Source organism: Lithobates pipiens, unplaced genomic scaffold, assembly GCF_037356315.1.
Source record: "Lithobates pipiens isolate NorthernLeopardFrog02 unplaced genomic scaffold, aLitPip1_a1.2 Scaffold_166, whole genome shotgun sequence".
Classification (NCBI taxonomy): domain Eukaryota; kingdom Metazoa; phylum Chordata; class Amphibia; order Anura; family Ranidae; genus Lithobates; species Lithobates pipiens.
Window position 1 is genome coordinate 1,414,042 of NW_027507752.1, and position 18,237 is coordinate 1,432,278.

The 18,237-nt window shown below is 44.6% G+C and overlaps 1 protein-coding gene across 5 annotated transcripts in view; it reads right to left on the reverse strand.

Annotated features, from left to right (window-relative positions):
• The window catches only part of RALGPS1 (Ral GEF with PH domain and SH3 binding motif 1), a 659,487-nt gene that overhangs the window by 247,123 nt on the left and 394,127 nt on the right, over positions 1-18,237 (reverse strand). The window lies entirely within an intron of this gene.

Genomic DNA, 18,237 nt, shown 5'->3' on the forward strand with positions numbered 1-18,237 from the left:
ATCTGTCCATTCGCTCCAAGCCGCCGACTTTCACCATCCCTACTAAGGCTGTATACAAATCACTTGCAAAAATGTTTATATGAAGGAATCATAAAAAAAAAAAAAAAAAAAATCTATGTTAATTGTTTACAGAGAAACCATCAAGTTAAAAGAAAACCCGTCCTAAGAGAAATATGGTGGCTGCCACTGCCAACTCCTAATTGTGCCAATGCTTGATGCCTGCCAGTTACGTTGACTCTTTTCAATATTTTGAGTTGCTGTCCAAGAACAAGTTTGCAAATTAGAAGTTATGACTTTTCTGTGACTTTCCTGATCTGCATACTTGTTTTGGGACACGGACTCAGAAAGTCCTGAAACCAACGAATAAGCAGAGTAGCTATGCAACTAGCAAATTCAGAAGCAATGGCAATCTCAGTTTTTCAGCCAGAATGGTTTCATTTAAACTGTCTCGGATATAAAATTCAGTTCTTTTTGTTATATCTCTTTTTTTTAAACATTTTTTATTGAAAGCCTGTGGCATGCAAAACACACTCAAAAACTCACCCGGTGCATAAAAAATGTGCACACACATAAAGAGTGACACAAAAAAGTGCAGACGGGTACACAAGCCCTCTAAAATCAGAGGGCCTTGTCCTGAATTCCCCCGGGCCGTTTAAACTTGAAACTTAAAACTTGGTCTTTCTGGCCGAAACCAGGCAGACCCCGTTCTTTGGAAGGTCTGCCGAAACAGACCCACCCAAATACTAGGTGAGGCTCCCCCGAAGGGAGACCCCAACCCTAAAGGAAGAGGGCAAACTAAGCCAGAAGGCCATGTCCACCCCCTCCCCAGACTTTCAGGACAGGCCCTGGGACCTGTGACCCTACTCATCACAGCAAACGTGCAAAGTGACAAAACAAAGACGTGAAACACACACACTAAAATAAATAAAAAGTGGGGAAGGGATAGTGAAGAGGTGAGTGAAAGGGTGGCCATTGTGTGAAACAATGACCAGGCCCTCCGGCCAGGAATAAAAAAATTCCTCTGGTCCCAGCCAAAAGGCCCAGCCCAAGAGGCAGGTGCTAAAAAAGCATGTTATGATGCAGTGACCTTGGTGCACAAAATAAAAAAAAATAAAAAAATAAAACGCAGAAGTGATCAAATTTACGGTAACCCCTATTTGTGGGGGAAAAAAAGGACATCAATTTTATATGGGTACAGCGTCGCACGAAATGTCAGTTAAAACAACACAGTGCTGTAGCGCAAAAAATGGTCTGGTCAGGAAGGGGGAAAAACTTTCCGGAGCCGAAGTGGTTAAAAAACTTTTGCCATAAGATATACTTTAATGCTGAAGCGTGGACAAGTGGCAAATGAAAGTCCAATCACAGAACAGCTTCTAAGGAAGTACAGAAAGCTGCGCCAACATACAAAAATTGTTAAATACACCCACTACCCAAAATATAAAAAAAAATTTATAATAAAATTATAAATAATTAATATATTTCAAAACTTATGAAAAATAATAACAGTCAATATGAATCCATATTCAATGAGTTCATGAAAAAAAGTCCATAGATAATCAACACTTGCGATCCTATGTAAGAACACCACGGTGGTTACACACACTTGAAAATGCGCACACGTGCCCGTCACCTTATAGTGAGTGCGCTTACCAGATTAAGGCTTAATGGAAGCGTTGTAAATATGTCCTTAATGGCCTCAGGATACTCCTCCTCTTAATGGATCAGTACACGGTAATTAAGAGCAGTATTCATATGCACACATCTTAATCCATGATCCCACAAATTGCTATCAATGGCTCAAAGGAAGAAGAGGGAACCAACATAGTGTAATACTGATTGGAAGTTTAATAAAGGCAAAAAAAAAGGTAGCACACTTACAAGAATATCGAGTCAGTACAGCATGTACGATAGAACATAAAAAAGCCGGCCGGCATTCGGGAGCCTGTCCTCCCCTTCTGCAACGTGATGGCGTCACTGCGTGCCTTCCCAGACACGTTTCGTCATAAGTTGACGTTGTCAATGGGGAACATCTTCTGTATGGAAGAGCTGTACAGTTAGTGACCTGCTCTGATCGCTATGCTTTAGCTTAGGCAGTTTCACAGGTGAAAACTCAGCAAAGATATCACTATCAGAAGTTGGATATACGGTGTGTGCCAAGCTTCAAAAAGAAGCAGCAGCAATCAGTGAGGCCTACATCATTAGTACTACCTTATTGGTACCTCGCTAATGGCACAAGTACAATTTTTGCTCACACTTCAGGTTTAAGCTTGCACCTTGTTACTCCTCTGGGGAAGGGGGTTTCATTACTAAAATGTATGAAAGAAGCTCCTCCGCTTAGGCTTCATGTACGCGGGACAACCTCTCCGGAACGCTGGAACATCACAGCTAGTAATCCACATTTAAAAACGTGTGTTTAGCAGTGTTTACAAGCCGCGTTTAGCTGCGTTTGCGTTCAGGAGCGTTTACTAAGGATAACCTCAGGAGACCCTCCCAAATGATCAGAAAGCACTAAAAACACGTGTTTATTAACTATTTCAGCCATTCTATTAGAGAACAGTGTGAGTAGCAGCTGAGAAAGCAGTGTGCTTGCAGCTAGCTGTTATCTTTTGGTTGTTTTTTTTACTATGGATCCCATGATGAACATGTGAGGAAATACTCCTGATGTTGCTTTTGCTGAGGCTCCAAAGACGTAGAAGAGGACCAGAGTTTGTTGCTACTGGACACCTCCACTGATGGCTCAATGCATGTCCCCGGGATACTTTCTAAAATGTATGTTCAGCTGCGTAATTAACCAGAGAAATCTTTTAATTTTACACACAAGGTCAATTGCCACCTTTGACGTTCTCTTGGAAAAGGTTAGACCCCGTCTCAGGTATGTGTATATATTTATCAATCTCTCCCTACATTTCTCTCTCTGTATATTTCTCTCCTCCTCTCTCTAGTACTATTCTGTACTCCGACTTCTAGACCTTTCAGCTGCCTTTGACACGGTTGACCACCTCCTCCTCCTCAAAAAACATAACTCCCTTGGTCTCCGTGACTGTGCCCTTCAGTGGCTCTCATCCTACCTATCCCAACGCACCTCTACTTCCTCCTCTCCTCTTCCCTTCTCTGTTGGAGTCCCCCAAAGTTTTGTTCTTGGACCTCTTTTATTTTCAATCTACACCTCTTCCCTGGGTCAGCTCAATATAATTTCTACGCTGACGACACACGAATCTATCTCTCCACCCCTCAACTCACTCCATCAGTCTCCTCACCCACCACCAACTTACTAACCGACATAACTATATGGATGTCACAACACTTCCAACTCAACTTCTCGAAAACCGAACTTATAATATTTACTCCCCCACGTGCCTCTTCCCCTGACTTCTCTGTCATGAGCAATGGCACAACCATCCACCCATCCCCCCATGTCAGGGTCTAGGTGTTATCCTGGACTCTGAACTCTCCTATCAGTCCCACATCCAATCACTTTCCAAAGCTTTCCGCCTCAACCTCTGAAACATCTCTAAACTACGTCCCTTTCTAACCAATGAAACCACAAAGCTCCTGATTCACTCCCTTGACTACTGCAACTCCCTCCTCATTGGCTCACCGTTAAATAGACTCCTCCCCCCTTCAGTCCATCATGAATGCTGCTGCCAGACTCATCCACCTTACAAACCGCACAGTGTCTGCTACCCCTCTCTGCCAATCCCTCCATTGGCTGCCACTCGCCCAACGAATTCAATTCAAAATACTAACAATAAGTTACAAAGCCGTCCACAACTCTGCCCCTGGCTACATCACTAGCCTAGTCTGCAAATACCAACCTAATCGCCCACTTCGTTCCTCCCAAGACCTCCTGCTCTCTAGCTCCCTCATCACCACCTCCCATATCCGCCTCCAGGACTTCTCCCGAGCCTCGCCCATCCTCTGGAACTCACTACCCCAATCTGTCAGAATGTCTCCAAAGTTATCCACTTTTAGGTGATCCCTGAAAACTTTCCTCTTCAGAGAAGCCTATCCTGCCTCCATCTAACAACTGCACTATTTTCTCCATTAGCTCATCCCCCACAGCTATTACCCTTTTGTATAACTTGACCCTCCCTCCTAGATTGTAAGCTCTAACGAGCAGGGCCCTCTGATTCCCCCTGTCTTGAATTGTATTGTATTGTAATGTCTACCCTAATGTTGTAAAGCGGTGCGTAAACTGTCGGCGCAATATAAATCCTGTATAATAATAATAAAATAATCCTTTTTTCCCTCTCTCGCTTATATATATATATATATATATATATATATATATATATATATATATCCATCTTTCTCTCATATATATACACACAGACACACACACAGTATATAGTTATCAAGTTATGCAAGTCACGTATTGTACAGCATAATTGGCTGATAAGGGGAATATCACATGGTATATCGGGCTTGCATACAGTGATAATTGAGTTTTTGGTGTGTTTTTAGCATTTCCCAGGCTCAAAAGTAATATAATAAATAAAATGTTTCCCTTTAAAGACGCTACTAGACAAAAATGCACCTAAACGTTGGTAGCCGCATTTGGTGTTTGAAATGCCTCTAAACACAGCTTCGGAACGCATTTTTTTGGGCTCCAAAAAAAAGCCTCTAAATGCAACTGCCTAGAAAAGACTATAAACAACCCCGTGTACATGTACCGATAAGATAACATAGAGGAGAGTTCAGGAGAAGTTGAAAAAAAATGCCCAACTGCTCCTAAACGCTCGTTTACCAGCAGCCGTGTACAGGAGGCCTAAGAAGTTGGTTGAACTTCCCATTCCTTGACTCTCTTGCAAACTATCTTTTATCCAAACCCTTTGGAATCCAATCCAGTCTTAAAGCGGGAGTCCGCCAGGAGTTCCGCCGTTTTTTTTTTAAAAGCCAGCAGCTACAAATACTGCAGCTGCTGACTTTTAAAATAAGGACACTTACCCGCCCAGCGCGCCCGCGATGTCGGCACCCGAAGCCGATCTCTCGATCGTCTCTCGGGTGCTGCCGCCGCCATCTTGGGTATGGGAATCAGGAAGTGGAGCCTTTCGGCTTCATTTCCTGGTTCCCTACTGCGCATGCGCGAGTTGCGCTGCGCAATAAGGATGGTCCCCGCTGTCTCTGGGATCTGTGTGTTTCCCAGCAGGCAGCGGGGGACTTTCGGAAAGGGGCGTAATCTACGCCCCTTTCCGCAGATAGCTATGCCGGAAGTGGGTGCAGATACCTGTACTGTACAGGTACCTGCACCCCCCTCCCCCCTGAAAGGTGCCAATTGTGGCGCCGGAGGATTCCAATGAGCGGAAGGTCCACTTTAGGGTGGAGCTCCGCTTTAAGGCTCCTAAACACCGAACCATTCCTTATGGGTGATGAACTTCACTTTCATGACAGCCAAACTCTTGTCAAAACAAGTTCATCGGCTTGTGAGTCAACAGTAATGTCTCTATTTCTGACATTTATGGGGCTCCGCACAAAGACTGGAACCTAATTAATGTAATTATGTTAAGTGCAGATCTGCTAAAGCTTATACAACTCGTCTTCCTTTAGGTAACGGAGGCATTTATGGGGTGTACCATGTCAACCTCATTCAAAATTAAAGCATATTTTCTCTTCTTGCAGCCAAATTTGGATAATACCTACTTTTTATTTCTTACATGTTTCCATCACCATAAAAAAAGTAACTAGAAAATGTAGAATTTTTTTTTAAGTGATTTTTACTTGCATGTTCTCTCTCTGCTTTGTGATGTTTAAGAGGGGGGGGGGGGGGTATTAAATATAATTAACCCCGTCTGTACTGTGTTTGCAGCCTGTCATTATTAGACATTACTAGAACTGAACATGGTTTATTCTAACAAAGAATTAAAACTTTAGAAACCCCCTCCCACATTGTATGAGAGACTCTCCAGAAATGTTTTGAATCAGCTACGATACCTTCTCCAAAGAAACATCTAAAAGCAAAGACACATATACTATATATATATATTTTTTTTACGGTATGCTGTGTGAATAGGGAAACATACAGCGGGTTTTTCTCAAATTTTACCGCAAAAGTTGAAATACACTTTAGGATCGCCACGCAAAAATACTGGAATTCTCATCGTCACCAGTTACTTGAAGAGCATCAAGCCAATGAACGCTGATGGCTTTTTCTTTGTATTTTTCCCTTTAACTACTTTCAGCCCCCTATGAAGCCAGTGCACTTTCTGGCAACTGAACCCAGAAATGCAGTGCTGCAAAGGGAAAATTATCGCCATGCATTACTGAGCCGGAACACAGTAACTCTTATGCCGCGTACACACGATCGAATTGTCCGGCGGACTAGGTCTGACGGACCATAGTACGCCGGACAATTCGATCGTGTGTGGGCTCCAGCGGACTTTTTCATCGTAAAGTCCGGCGGACTTAGAAAGTAGTTTTGACTCTAAATTTGTCCGCCCGGACTTGGCTTTCAGCGGACAATCCGTTCGTCAGTGTGCTAGTCCGGCGGACTAAGAATGACGCATGCTTAGAAGCAAGTACGAGAAGGAAGCTATTGGCTACTGAACTTCCTTTTTCTAGTCCCGTCGTACGTGCTGTACGTCATCACGCTAGAAATCACCGGACTTTCGGAGCGTCTGTGTGTGGCCAAGTCCGTTCATTATAAAGTCCGCTGGATTGTTTGCCGGACCAATTCCGCCGGACAATTCGATCGCGTGTACGCGGTATTACACACAAAAAACATATGCTGTGCCCACTTATATGGCTGAAATTCAAAACACCAATTCAGCCAACTGATTCCCTGTACCAACTTTTTGTGTTACCAGTGAATCCATTTAAATAACTATCGAAAAAAAAAGGTTTGTACTAGGTGACAAACACACAAGTATGGCGTTCTAAAAACAGACACGTGGCACGAGCCTCACCTCTTCAAACACTGGCAACGTCTCCAAATGCATTTGACAGAGGGCTGTCCATTTTCAATTCTAAACTGGGTTTAAAAGTTCACTTTCCAGAGCTGTAGGAACAATTCTGCTGATCTGTTTAAAAATGCAGATTTTCCTATAATTTTGGAGAAAAGGTTCTTAACAAAAAAAAAAAAAAAGAAGGGAACAAAAGTTACAAGCAAAGCAAGCAAGTTCTCAATTAGTCGTTACGCTGTGGAAAGACAAGCGCCTGAAAGCAGACAAGGCCATTCTTTGGAGGTTAGCTAAGAGTCAGAATATACCCCAACAGCCTTGTGGTTTGGCCACGACTGTGAGATGTTGGACTAGATCCTTCAAGAAGCAAAATACAGAAAAGCTCTCACCGCCCCCCCTTCGGGGGAAACACAACCTTAAAACAATGGCTGATCTCACCCGTCAAAGGTTACGTTTTTTCCAAACATGAAAACCCACAAACGTGATTCATGAAAGAGATATGCCTTAAAGGAGACAGTAGGACTGAATGATGATATAAACACATGGCTTCCAGTAAATCTTCTGGATATAAATAAAGAGCTGTTGTTGAACTACAAGAGCCCAAAAGCATTACAAATTTGTGATCTTGATCACTATCAAAGAAACACAAAAGGCTGGGCAGATTCAAAGTCCTGGTAAATTGACCTGAACCAGCTTCTTTCTGATATCAGGACATGGCAAAGAACCTCTTTCGATGTGTCCGATGGAGGACACTTGTATTTCTGTTGCCCATTTTTTGCTGGCAATGCAAAAGAGGTATTCGTATTTTTATTTTGCTCTGACCACTCAATTCTTTATTTTTTTTTTTGGGATACCAAGCTGCCATACGTTGTGCTGGACACAGGGTTCCACTTTAGCTTAGGTTTTTCTAGTTCCAAATTTTTTCTGATTTATGTAGCTCTTTGTCATTAATGTGCTCATGAGGTAAACGGCATTAATCTAATAGACAAATGATTTGGGATGTCACCAGAAAGGTAAAGAAGAGGAGGGTCAACTACGGTATAATTTTGCAAAAATATATATATAAGACTTTATTGATGAAACACAATCAACAAGCGATAAGTTAGTCTTGCCCTAGACTTCACGACTTTTGATCCCAGGTGGGGAAATTTCTGCACAACCGTATGGGGTCACCGCTGTCCCTGTGCCCCCTGTCAATGTCTATTGGGCATCCTCTCTTTACCTGAAGAAGAAAAGTACCTTAATGTTTTTTTGCAAGAATCATTGATCCTTGTCAGGATGCAGATTGCTCGGGTATGGATCGGGGCGTCCCTCCCCCACCGTACAACAGTGGAGGGGGGGGGGGTCAATGCCACCCTCCCATATAAAAGGGTGCTGTATATGCACAGAGGTTGCCCAACTAAATTCAACAAAATATGGGATAGATGGATGGCCGAAGTCTAGACCTTCAGTACAGTATTGGCCTCTGTTTACTCCGCATTCGGCTATTTTCCAGAGCTGAGCCTCAACCGCCTATACTCCTGACCCTGCAGCTGCCATGCCCGACTTTGCGATCTTTGGCTGAGTGTCCCCTTTAGGGACCGCCCTGGGGTACTCTTCAGGCGGGCCCCTGGGGGGACCATGCCCACCCTTCCCCGCTGTTTGTATTATGTACCAATTTTCTTTGTTAGATTTGTTCTCCTTATATATGGTGCATGTTGCACCGCACACATGTGTTTGTATTCTCCGATTTCCGATAAGTTCACCAGAGATGGCTCACAGCTTGCCTCTGGTAGACTACACTCCTTCAATGTACCAATTTATTGGATAAAAATTAAACACTGTAGAAAATTGATAATAATGTCATTAAAAGACACTATGCTCAAATAGCCCCTCAAGAACTCCATATCTGGAACCCCACCCCCAGGTTGGGATTGGTAAAATGGTATTAGATATTAAAAGAGTCCCACATGAAGCCACAGTCTCCTCCAATATTTAAACCCAGCAGATTGTTGATACCTGATTTCCTTTAGACCCCTTTCACACCAGGGCGTTTTGCAGGCGCTATAGCATTAGAAATAGCGTCTGCAATCCGCCCAAAAGAAGCTGCACCATTGTGTGTAGTGTGAAAGCCCCGAGGGCTTTCACACTACAGCGGTGCGCTGGCAGGACGTCAGGGAAAAGTCCTGCCAGCAGCTTCTTTGGAGCGGTGAAGGAGCGGTGTGTTTACCGCTCCTCCACCGCTGCTCCCCATTGAAATCAATGGGGCAGCTCTATAATACCGCTGGCAAAATGCCGCTATTGCGGCGTATTGCCGGCGGGTTTAACCCTTTCTCTGCCGCTAGCGGCGGTAAAAGCGCCCCGCTAGCGGTCGAAATGCGCCGCAAATCTGGCAGTAAAACGTCGCTAAAAATAGCGGTGTTTTACCGCCCACGCAATGGGCGGTGTGGTGTGAAAGGGCTCTTAAGGCAGGCTTTAAGTCTCTACAACTATAGCTTATATTTATTTGAGGAATGGGTTGTGGACAGTCAAGTAATTTACTTGACTCAATTTTGCTTACTTCCAAAGATAAATTAATCCAGCAAAATGAACATTCAAATAGCATCACGTTTTTAGGCTGTATATTGTGCAGAGTCTCTCAAACAGCAAGCGGTGCTTAAATCATTAGTTCCATTATCTTGCTTAGACCAAGGCCTAGGATTAAAGTTCAAAAACTGGCAGACTAATAAACAGCAAATTAAAGATGTATGTTGATGGAGGAATACTCAGGGTCTCTCAAACAATTGGCAATATTTTGCTGCGTAGCTCTATTCATTAGTGCAGTAAGGAGGAGAATGCCCATGAGAGTTTAGGAAGTCACAACAGAGTTCGAAACAGTCCATAGAGTATCGCTAAATGGTATATAAAGAGTTCCCCTTGAATGGGCGCTTACCCCTCTTGTCGCCGTTTAGATTCTGGTTGCGATATTATCTCACTTGGACTTTCCTCTAACCGATAAAAATGGGAGGTCTCTCTATTGCCTTTCTCTTTGTATCCCATCGTTGGTTTCCATTGGGGAGATATCGCCTGAAGTCCTGTGTGGTCACCAGGCAGGAATTAAGCAAACTTAAGGCCACGGACAGCAGTTGAGTGGGGGAGGGGTAAAATTATCCAACAGGTTTTATTGTTGTGCCCTTGCTTGGGATACAGAGAGAAGTTGAAAACTATCCCCAATGTATCTAAAACTAAAGATAAAGGTTTGGCTGGGGTTCTACTTTCACCTTCAGATGTTTAAATATGTGGTTGATCATCCAATCAGCCCAAATTCCCACCAGGTAAGGGTAATAATCTTTATTAAACCCCATTCTATGATCAGCTGACATTTTGTCAAACCTCATCTGTCACTGACCGGACGCTATTTACACGTCAAACATGATGCCTCACTAAAGCAGCCCCATATGTTGCATTTCCATCTCTTAATCCCTCCGAGTCTCCCGGAGTCCAAACTAACGAAGCCGTTTGGTGGACATGTTAGAGGGAGGGGTTTGAGTGGTTTTCCTTTTAACTAAACAGTTTAAGGAATAATTATGTTTGTTTATTTTTCTTGCCCGATACAGACCAGCTGTTTTTGTCTAAAGCTGTAATGTGATTTAAGGAAAAAAAAAAAAAAGTGTTTCCATCAGTGTGTGTGTGTGTGTGTGTGTGTGTGTGTGTGTGTGGGGGATGGGGAATCATGCGGTTTGCCAAAAGGACAAATATCGCCATCTAATCTCAGAAGACAAGCAGTAAATAGGAGCGGAGCCCGGAAGACATAACACAAGTGTCACATCACTTGTAAAGCAAGGCTTGGAAACATTTGGAGCTGAAAAGGGAAGCTCCGGCCTAATTTTTAAATATTAAAAGTCAGCAGCTACAGTTTTTGTGTTTTAAATAAACATATACCAGTACCTACCTGTCCCAGGATCCAGCGATGAGCCCACCCAAGCCCTTTGTTCTGCCAGTCTTCAATCCCTAGTAGCGATATCTTAACTGTGGGCACCTAATTGTGCCAGCTTATGGCTTCACAGCCAAGAGCCTACTGCGAATGCGTGAGCTGAGCATTGAGAATTGAGACCAGCCTATTGGTCCTGTAGTCTTCTGGGACCTCTAATGTGTCCTGAAAGACTGCAGGGAGGGAGGGAGAACTTCCTCTTGGATTGCCTAGGCCAGTGATGGCGAACCTTGGCACTCCAGATGTTTTGGAACTACATTTCCCACGATGCTCTGGCACTCTGCAGTGTAGTGGAGCATCATGGGAAATGTAGTTCCAAAACATCTGGGGTGCCGAAGTTCGCCATCACTGGCATGGGCAATCCAAGAGGAAGTTCTCCCTCACTCCCTGCAGTCTTTCGGGACACATCAGAGGTCCCAGAAGACTACAGGACCAATAGGCTGGTCTCAATGCTCAGCTCACACATTCGCAGTAGGCTCTTGGCTGTGAAGCCATAAGCTGGCACAATCAGGTGCCCACAGTTAAGATATCACTGCTAGGGACTGAAGACTGGCAGAACAAAGGGCTTGGGTGCGCTCATCACCGGATTCTAGTGGAAGTGGGAGGGGGTACCTCCGCTTTAATCACATATAGGATACCGCTTTGCCCTTTCTGTTGGTCCTTAGATGCTTCTGGCTAGAAGACATAAGGTTCAATACACTAAGCCGGGAAACGTGCCAATTGTTATAAGGACTGTTATTTCAGCTATACAACTGTTTTTTTTAGTTTTCATTTGCCCCAATTGCTGAAAAATATAATTTTTACCTTACTATAAAATAATTTTCTTGGAACACATTAAAGTGGTTCTAAAGCTAAAATGTTTTTTTTTTTACCTTAATGCATTCCCTGCATTAGGATACAAAAAAAAAAACATTTTGCCACTTTCCATGAATCAAATGAATGTAAGTGGAATCCCATGCAAAAAAAACATGCATGCGCCCCCTCACTCCTGAACCATGCCACATGCCCTTAACATGGGGAGGAATCACCCTGGTGAAGCACCTTATTCCTATGTTGATGAGGATAAGGGCCTTTACCCCACAAACTTGGCACCGGGGCTGTGGAAGTCTGCAAGTCCGGGGTTTACTGAAATCTAGAACCCCCCTTTGAAAATATGGGAGCACTCAGATATCGGCATATTCAGGGCCGTCTTTAATATTGATTGGACCCTGGGCAAAAATTTTCTTAGGGCCCCCCTCCCCCCATGCAATTCCGCTCTCCACCTTCTCTGAGACATACAATAAATAGCAGCTAGACTTAAAATCAGTTTACTGTATCATATCAGGCAGCGATTGTGATTGGTTGCCAAAGGTTACAGCGTATCATAACTGCTTACTGACTGGTTGCTAGAGGTTACAGCACTCCTTAAGGCTCACTGATTAGTTGCTAGAGGTTACAGCACATTTGTGCTTGTTGATTGGCTGCTAGAGATTGTTGTACAGTAATACTGCTCACTGGTTGCTATAGGTTACAGCACATCTTCTCCTCACTGCAGGGGGGCATGATATACCTATGAATGCTGCCTTTATTTACATATCAATGGAGTTGGCCTCAGCTATTTACATATGCATGTCACTGCTATTTACATATGAATGCCAGTATTTACATGTAAACACAGGGTCTGCAGGTGAGTCATCTGTACACAACAATAGGGCAGAGCTGGGCAGCATTAGTAGCAGCACAGGACTAAAACTTCAAGGGACAAGGGAATGTAAACTGGGATAGTTGGCAAGTATGAGACAGCTGCTTTGGGCCCCACAACAATGACAGGGCCCAGGGCAGCTGCCCCTTTTGCCGTGCCTTAAAGACGGCCCTGGGCATATTATATCTATTAGCCTAGCTTGATGAAAGGCATGTCCTGGGACTAGCAGCTGAGACTGGCAATCATGACAGGCTGCAGGGCCCACTGGGGAGACGTCATCTTTAACACTGGGACATTCTACACGGGAATAGCCATATAAATGTCCGAAACCACTACAGGAGAGACCCCCTTCTTAAAGCGTATTTAAACCCCCCTTAAAAAATAGCCGCTTACTAATCCCTTAAATGTTGCGGCAGCATTCATTTTCTTTTGTTTTCCTCTTTTTCACCAGCCAATCACCGTTAGTAATGCACTTCCTGTCATAAGGTGGCTTCACTTTTTGGAGGAGTAATGAAACCAGCAAAGGGAGAGCAATACTGCCAGCCTGTGGAGAGGGTAGTGTTAGATACACTAGCAAATCCAGATGGACTTCACTAGCAAGCTGAACTCCAGCTAACACTTTTTAACTACTCCCTGTAAATGGATGTAGCCATAGGTCCTAAGGTTTCAGTGGTTCTACCAGGATCACATGGGCAGTAAACACTGCACCTTGGTGTAAATGGACCCCCGTTCTTGTAGTATTTAGCAGTACGGGTAGAGCTCTCCTTTAAAAAAAAGCCTTATAATATAAGATGTGCTGTAGATTTAATGATCATTTAAAGTGGAAGTTCAGTCATTTTTTCATCTTTCCATCTATTAAATCTTCTGCCCTTGTGGTTTTAACTTTGGATAGTAAAGCATTTTTTTCTGCCAATAAACAGCTTATAAAGCCCACTTCCTAGTTCTTGTCTGGTAAGAAGCCTAGGCTTATGACCTCATGCACAGATCTCTCTCCCACCTTCGTGAAAGTTTGCTAGGAAGGGAGCGGGGATGAGCCATAAGAGGGCCAATGAGAGCTGAAGATGTGCCTCTGTGTAAATCCAGGAAGTGAACAGGCAGCAGCTTCAGCTGCCCACAGTTTAAATGGCTGCAGCCAGACTCAGCGGAGGGAGATTTCTGCAGCATATTTGGCGAGTACAGAGTCCCAGTATATATAAAATAACACGCAAAGTGGTTGGAGGGAAGCTTCAGAATGGCAAAGATGTTTTTATTACAAAATTATGTGAGCAGACTGCAGTTCCTCTTTAAGATTTAATTTGGATTTTGCTGTAGACAAGGAAAACTTTAGGCACACAATTCAGTCACAAATATATTTTTGGAATTACAGCCCTGAAATGCTATCTTACCTTGTATGGTTCCCAGCAAAATAATATATAGTATATTCTTTTACTTCTATATTAGCAGACACAATCCACAGGCGAAAAGAAAACAGAAATCGATAATGCATTTTGGGAGTTCCAGTTTACGCCAACATACGCAGCGGCGGCGCTCCCTCGTGAACCGCCGCGCAAAGACAGATTGTCTCAGCGAAAGATGGCGATGAAGTGAATGAAGTGAAGCTGCTGGCTGGAGTGATCCTGATATGACATGACACATTCTCTGCTCTTTGATTTGATTTTTTTCAAGCAGCATGTAGGAAATTTTAATTTTAGTTCAGAAAGAAAATAAAGGGGAAGGGATGAGAAGGGGAAGGTGGATGAGAAGGGGAGGGTGGATGAGAAGGGGAAGGGATGAGAAGGGGAAGGGATGAGAAGGGGAGGGTGGATGAGAAGGGGAGGGTGGATGAGAAGGGGAAGGTGGATGAGAAGGGGAAGGTGGATGAGAAGGGGAAGGGATGAGAAGGGGAAGGTGGATGAGAAGGGGAGGGTGGATGAGAAGGGGAAGGGATGAGAAGGGGAGGGTGGATGAGAAGGGGAGGGTGGATGAGAAGGGGAGGGTGGATGAGAAGGGGAGGGTGGATGAGAAGGGGAGGGTGGATGAGAAGGGGAAGGGATGAGAAGGGGAGGGTGGATGAGAAGGGGAGGGTGGATGAGAAGGGGAAGGGATGAGAAGGGGAAGGTGGATGAGAAGGGATGAGAAGGGGAGGGTGGATGAGAAGGGGAAGGGATGAGAAGGGGAAGGTGGATGAGAAGGGGAAGGTGGATGAGAAGGGGAAGGTGGATGAGAAGGGGAAGGTGGATGAGAAGGGGAAGGGATGAGAAGGGGAAGGTGGATGAGAAGGGGAAGGTGCATGAGAATGGAAAGGGTGGATGAGAAGGGGAATGGATGAGAAGGGGAGGGTGGATGAGAAGGGGAGGGTGGATGAGAAGGGGAATGGATGAGAAGGGGAGGGTGGATGAGAAGGGGAGGGTGGATGAGAAGGGGAAGGTGGATGAGAAGGGATGAGAAGGGGAGGGTGGATGAGAAGGGGAAGGTGGATGAGAAGGGGAGGGTGGATGAGAAGGGGAGGGTGGATGAGAAGGGGAAGGGATGAGAAGGGGAGGGTGGATGATAAGAGGAGGGTGGATGAGAAGGGGAAGGGATGAGAAGGGGAGGGTGGATGAGAAGGGGAAGGGATGAGAAGGGGAGGGTGGATGAGAAGGGGAAGGTGGATGAGAAGGGGAAGGTGGATGAAAAGGGGAAGGGATGAGAAGGGGAGGGTGGATGAGAAGGGGAGGGTGGATGAGAAGGGGAGGGGATGAGAAGGGGAAGGGATGAGAAGGGGAGGGTGGATGATAAGAGGAGGGTGGATGAGAAGGGGAAGGGATGAGAAGGGGAGGGTGGATGAGAAGGGGAAGGGATGAGAAGGGGAGGGTGGATGAGAAGGGGAAGGTGGATGAGAAGGGGAAGGTGGATGAGAAGAGGAGGGTGGATGAGAAGGGGAAGGGATGAGAAGGGGAAGGTGGATGAGAAGGGGAAGGTGGATGAGAAGGGATGAGAAGGGGAGGGTGGATGAGAAGGGGAAGGGATGAGAAGGGGAGGGTGGATGAGAAGGGAAGGGTGGATGAGAAGGGGAAGGGATGAGAAGGGGAGGGTGGATGAGAAGGGGAAGGGATGAGAAGGGGAGGGTGGATGAGAAGGGGAAGGTGGATGAGAAGAGGAGGGTGGATGATGGCTAAAACATTCAGATTTTCTGAGAAAGTGTCAGGGACGGCAATAAGCTCTATTACGCCAGTAAAAGTATAAAAAACAAAAGGCACAATTGAATCGCCACTGTCAGCAATTTTGTTGGCAGATGCAGCTGCAGACTGTGGTATCAACTGAACCGCATGTAGACAACACAGAAAAGTTATCATTTTTTTATGATTGTAATAATAGATTACAGAAAACATGTTAAACCATTTACCGCTTGGGAAAATGGGGGGGGGGGGGGGGGTGAGGGACTGTCCTGCACTGAACCGTAATCTGGAGACCCACTCCTAATATATAAACCCTATAAATTCAAGCAATCCTTCAAGAGGATACTTTTAACTTTATGATTTTCTGAAATATCAATTACAGCGCCTTGAAAAAGTTTTCATACCCTTTGAAATTTTCCACATGTTGTCATGTTACTACCAAAAACATAAATGTATTTTATTGGGATTTTATGTGATAGAACCGTGATACGGTTTAGGAGATATTTACCCGAAGACAGCCACCGCTGTCTACGGCGCATGCGCCGTAGACAGCGGCGCGCAGGCGCACTGGGCAGATCGCGGTGATATGCCGCGAGTGTCGGCTCCCGTGCGCATGCGCGGGAGTGACGTCATCACGGCTCCGGCGAATCACAGCGCCGGAGCAGCGAGACCCGGAAGTCACTCCGGGATCCATGGCAGCGGCGAAGAGGAAGACGGAGGACCTCTTCGGGGGCTTCGTTCTCAGGTAAGTTATTCATAATGAGCTAGTATGCTATGCATACTAGCTCATTATGCCTTTGCCTTACAGGGTGTTTTTTTTGTTGTTTTTTGTGCCTTTACTTCCTCTTTAACTTCTCAATAACTTTATCCCTGACCTGTCTGGTGTGTTCTGTGGCCTTCATGATGCTGTTTGTTCACTAAGGTTCTCTAACAAAAAAAGGCTTCACAGAACAGCTGCATTTATAATGAGATTAAATAACACACAGGTGGACTCAATTTACTAACTGACTTCTGAAGGCAATTGGTTCCACTAGATTTTAGTTGGGGGTATCAGAGTAAAGGGGGCTGAATACAAATACACGTCACACTTTTCAGATACTTATTTGTAACATAAAAAAAAAATGTTTTATTATTTTCCTTCCACTTCACAATTATGTGCCACTTTGTGTTGGTCACAAAAAATTCACAATAAAATACGTTACTAGGGTGAGGAATCCCAAGAATATAAAAGGTTCTTGTATATGGTATAGACATGTGCAGAGTGAAATATTTTGTTTTGGAATTTCGTTTTTGTCCAAAAAATAAATTTATTTAGTTACTCCCGAAATTAGTTTTTATTTATTTAGTTTTTCGTTCAAAAATTGCATTCGTCCGAAAATCCACATGAATTATGGTCAAATCTGTCTTTGAGGCTTATGGTGCCTGTCGAATGTATAAAGAAGATTCAACTCTATATAGCCCAGGGGTTGACAAATTTGCTTGGATTCTAGGAGCCAGCTAAAAAAGTTAGGAGCCGGGTCCGTGACGGCGATCTGGACCTGTCCCTGGCCTGACATGGAGACGAGTGAGGGGAAGATAGCCCCCAGCCCCCCACATATGAGATCACCTCTCATTGGACACACCACTTGAGTGCTAAATGGCCGCTGTGATTGGCCATTTAGCATGATCTGTGATTTGCTGTATCCAAGGGACACGGCCAACACAGAACTTCCCCGATGCGCGCCCATGGCGGCGTTCAGAGGGGAAGTAAACAGGAGGATGTCCAGGGACGCCCTCCCGGCAATTGGTGTCCACGCTGTAGACATCTTTTGTCTATAGCGCAGGCACGAAGTGGTTAACAAAAGAATGTGACTTTTATTTCCGCCATGTTCCCGCTTATTAACGTCATATCCCCGCTAAGGGTTAGATCAGGTCCACCTGAAAAACTGACAGGTGAACCTGATCAGACAGCCCTTGTGAAAGGGGTCAAGCAGGGAGGATTACAAATAATATTTTTTTTTTTTCCCTTAATTAAAATAATTTTTTTAACTTTTTACAAAAAACAAATATATATATATATAATATAATATATCTATATATCTATATATATATATATATATATATATATATATATATATATATATAATGAGAAGCCATTTACCAGCCACCACACTCACCGTTGGGCAAAAGGCGCCAGATGACGCCCGCAATCACTTCCTTCTCTTCACTTTGGGAAGGAAATGGGCGGGCAGTGAAAAACAGGCAGGGGAGCTTCACTCCATTAGGATTAGCATTATTGGAATAGTGTGTAATTTCTACATCCACCACAAGATGGCGCCAGGCTACCGAAAGATTTTAGAAGGCCGCAAAGCCGCGGCCTCAATTACTGGCCGGCGCGGCCCGATGCAATTGCGCGGCGGAGTTTGGGGTCCAAATGGAGACAGGATACCCCAGCAGCGTTGCCCCAGGCGCCAGGACACGAATTCTAGTCGCAAATGCGACCGGGCGCCCGGGGTTTGTCGAGCCCTGATATAGCCTATAGGTGGAGCATTTGACTCCGGAAATGTACGATTGCAGCGTCGTACAGTTTCGATG